Source organism: Phoca vitulina, unplaced genomic scaffold (genome assembly GCF_004348235.1).
Source record: "Phoca vitulina isolate PV1807 unplaced genomic scaffold, GSC_HSeal_1.0 scaffold3, whole genome shotgun sequence".
NCBI lineage: Eukaryota > Metazoa > Chordata > Mammalia > Carnivora > Phocidae > Phoca > Phoca vitulina.
This window is the reverse complement of record NW_022589706.1, coordinates 6109256-6113488: the sequence shown is the minus strand read 5'-3', so window position 1 is coordinate 6113488 and position 4233 is coordinate 6109256. Positions and strand designations below refer to the sequence as shown.

The 4233-nt window shown below is 38.1% G+C and overlaps 1 non-coding gene across 1 annotated transcript; it reads right to left on the bottom strand.

Moving 5' to 3' along the window:
* Positions 1-131: 131 nt before the first annotated feature.
* On the bottom strand, positions 132-236 carry LOC116630327. The gene has a single exon (XR_004298928.1). It is a non-coding gene; the product is annotated as a U6 spliceosomal RNA (small nuclear RNA).
* Positions 237-4233: the final 3997 nt, after the last annotated feature.

Genomic DNA, 4233 nt, shown 5'->3' with positions numbered 1-4233 from the left:
TCCATCTTTTTTTTTTTTTTTTTTTTTTTTTTTTTTTTGCTCTTTAAGGTATATTATTATTATTTTGTATGTACTTGCTATGCGCCAAACTTATTTCCTCTCTTTTTCTTTATGAATTTTATTTTTCAGTTGAAAATATGGAATGCTTCTCAAATTTGTGTGTCATCCTTGCACAGGGGCCATGCTAATCTTCTCTGTATTGTACATGTGCTGCTGAGTGAGCATTAAACATACTTCTTCTTTAATACTTAGTGATCCTAACAAATCTACCTATTTTATGTGTGAGGGATCAAAGGCCCAGAAAAGAGCTTTGCTCAAAGACAAGTAATCCTCTCCCTGTCCCTCAGTCTTATTCCTAGGGTCCCAGGCTGGATTTTCAGCTCGGGCATTCAAGTTCTAAAGCAAAGAGGTTTGCTGGTGGCCTTTGGGGCTCTCTGAGGAGCCTTGTTGGCAAACATATTAGGTCTCACCTCTTCCTCAACACGGTTTGACTTATTCCACTGTACTGTCTTCATTTGTTGAGGGGCCTTTGATTGGCTGAACTGTGAAGAAGCACTCCATCCTTTTCATCTCTGGAGTCTTAGAGCCCAGCTCAGGGTCTGGCTGATTGTAATGAATTAACCTATTGGAAAATTATGAGGATGAGACATACTCTGGCTCTTTGCTGTAGTCTATGATAGCAATCTGATCCAAGTCCCTAAGGAAGTGTACCCGAGTAGACCTGTGAGTATCAAGGGATAAATAATCACCTTCCTAGTTCCCAAGCCTCTGACCTTACAGTGGAACCCCCTTGCCTGCTATGCATCAGAAATAGAACATAAATTATAATAGCTGCTATTGATGATATGGTGATTGTGTGCCTAATGCAACTGCAAACTAATTACATGTATTATCGCATTTAGTCTTAATACCCCTTAAGAAGGCATTGCATTTTTCTCATTTTATAGATGAGGACACTAAAGCGCAGGAAAACTAAGTAACCTGCTAATGTCACATTTCAAATGACAGAGCTAGGCTTTAAATCAAGGCACTATGAGTCCAGTACTTGAGTCTGTAAAAGAGAGATGACAAAACAATCTCTTCATGACATTTCAGAAAATGTCTTGAAAACCACATGGGACTTTGCTTTGTTTTAGCATTAACAAGACAGGGCAGTAGGACTGGAGCTGACCCAGTAGTGAGTCAGGAGTCCCAGATTCCCATCCTGACTCTGACAATTTGTATAGGCTTCTTGGACTGTAATGTCTTTATTTGTACAATGATAGATGGAGCTAGTTGGTATCTGATGTCATTTGTAAATATCTTCTTCCATTCTGTTGGTTGTCTTTTGGTTTTGTTGACTGTTTCTTTTGCTGTACAAAAGATTTTTATCTTGATGAGGTCCCAATAGTTCATTTTTGCCCTTGCTTCCCTTGCCTTTGGCAATGTTTCTAGGAAGAAGTTGCTGCGGCTGAGGTCGAAGAGGTTGCTGCCTGTGTTCTCCTTTAGGATTTTGATGGACTCTTGTCTCACATTTAGATCTTTCAACCATTTGAGTCTATTTTTTGTGTGGTGTAAGGAAATGGTCCAGTTTCATTCTTCTGCATATGGTTGTCCAATTTTCCCAACACCATTTGTTGAAGAGACTGTCTTTTTTCCATTGGACATTCTTTCCTGCTTTGTCGAAGATTAGTTGACCATAGAGTTGAGGGTCCATTTCTGGGCTCTCTATTCTGTTCCATTGATCTATGTGTCTGTTTTTGTGCCAGGACCATACTGTCTTGATGATGACAGCTTTGTAATAGAGCTTAAGTCCGGAATTGTGATGCCACCAGCTTTGCTTCTCTTTTTCAACATTCCTCTAGCTATTCAGGTTTTTTTCTGGTCCCATACAAATTTTAGGATTATTTGTTCCATTTCCTTGAAAAAAGTGGATGGTATTTTGATAGGGATTGCTTTGAATGTGTAGATTGCTCTAGGTAGCATTGACATCTTCACAATATTTGTTCTTCCAATCCATGAGCATGGAACGTTTTTCCATTTCTTTGTGTCTTCCTCAGTTTCTTTCATGAGTATTTTATAGTTTTCTGAGTACAGATTCTTTGCCTCTTTCGTTAGATTTATTCCTAGGTATCTTATGGGTTTGGGTGCAATTGTAAACGGGATCAACTCCTTAATTTCTCTTTCTTCTGTGTTGTTGGTGGTGTAGAGGAATGCCACTGATTTCTGTGCATTGATTTTATATCCTGCCACTTGACTGAATTCCCATATGAGTTCTAGCAGTTTTGGGGTAGAGTCTTTTGGGTTTTCCACATAAAATGTAAAGAGTGAGAGTTTGACTTCCTCTTTGCCGATTTGGATGCCTTTTATTTCTTTTTGTTGTCTGATTGCTGTGGCTAGGACTTCTAATACTATGTTGAATAGCACTGGTGATAGTGGACATCCCTGCCACGTTCCTTTCCTTAGGGGGAAAGCTCTCAGTTTTTCCCCATTGAGAATGATATTTGCTGTAGGTTTTTCATAGATGGCTTTTATGATATTGAGGTATGTACCCTCTATGCACATACTCTGAAGAGTTTTGATCAAGAAAGGATGCTGTACTTTGTCAAATGCTTTTTCTGCATCTATTGGGAGGATCATATGGTTCTTGTTCTTTCTTTTACTAATGTATTGTATCATATTAGTTGATTTGCGGATGTTGAACCAACCTTGCAGCCCAGGGATAAATCCCACTTGGTCGTGGTGAGTAATCCTCACCGAGTTGGGTCCTACTGGCTAGTAATTTGGTGAGAATTTTTGCATCCATGTTCATCAAGGATATTGGTCTGTAATTCTCCTTTTGGATGGGGTCTTTGTCTGGTTTTGGATTCAAGGTAATGGTGGCCTCATAAAACGAGTTTGGAAGTTTTCCTCCGATTTCTATTTTTTGGAACATTTTCAGAAAATAGGTATTAATTCTTTAAATGTTTGGTAGAATTCCTCTGGGAAGCCATCTGGCTCTGGGGTTTTGTTTGTTGGGAGATTTTTGATTACTGCTTCAATTTCCTTAGTGGTTATAGGTCTGTTCAGGTTTTCTACTTCTTCCTGGTTCAGTTTTGGTAGTTTATATATCTCTAGGAATGCTTCCATTTCATCCAGATTATCTAATTTGCTGGCATATAGTTGCTCATAATATGTTCTTATAACTATTTGTATTTCTTTGGTGTTGGTTGTGATCTCTCCTCTTTCATTCATGATTTTATTTATTTGGGTCCTTTCTCTTTTCTTTTGGTAAGTCTGGCCAAGGGTTTATCTTATTAATTCTTTCAAAGAACCAGCTCCTAGTTTCATTGATCTGTTCTACTGTTCTTTTGGTTTCTATTTCATTGATTTCTGCTCTGCTCTGATCTTTATTATTTCTCTTCTCCTGCTGGGTTTAGGCTTTATTTGCTGTTTTTTCTCTCGCTCCTTTAGGTGTAGGGTTAGGTTGTGTGTTTGAGACCTTTCTTGTTTCTTGAGAAAGGCTTGTATTGCTATATACTTTCCTCTTAGGACTGCCTTTGTTGCTTCCCAAAGATTTTGAACAGTTGTGTTTTCATTTTAATTTGTTTCCATGAATTTTTTAAAATTCTTCTTTAATTTCCTGGTTAACCCATTCATTCTTTAGTAGGATGCTCTTTAGCCTTCATGTATTTGAGTTCTTTCTGACTTTCCTCTTGTGACTGAGTTTTAGTTTTCAGCACTGTGGTCTGAAAATATGCAGGGAATTATCCCAATCTTTTGGTACTGGTTGAGACCTGATTTGTGACTAAGGATGTGATCGATTCTGGAGAATGTTCCATGGGCACTAGAGAAGAATGTGTATTCTGTTGCTTTGGGATGGAATGTTCTGACTATACCTGTGAAGTCCATTTGGTCCAGTGTGTCATTTAAAGTCTTTATTTCCTTGTTGATCTTTTGCTTAGATGATCTGTCCATTTCAGTGAGGGGGGTATTAAAGTCCCCCCAGATTATTGTATTGTTGTTGATGTGTTTCTTTGCTTTTCTTATTAATTGGCTTATATAATTGGCTGCTCCCATATTAGGGGCATAGATATTTACACTTGTTAGATCTTCTTGTTAGATAGACCCTTTAAGTAGGATATAGTGTCCTTCCTCATCTCTTATTACAGTCTTTCATTTAAAATCTAATTTGTCTGATATAAGGATTGCCACCCCAGCTTTCTTTTGGTGTCCATTAACATGGTAAATAGTTTTTCACCTCCTCACTTTCAA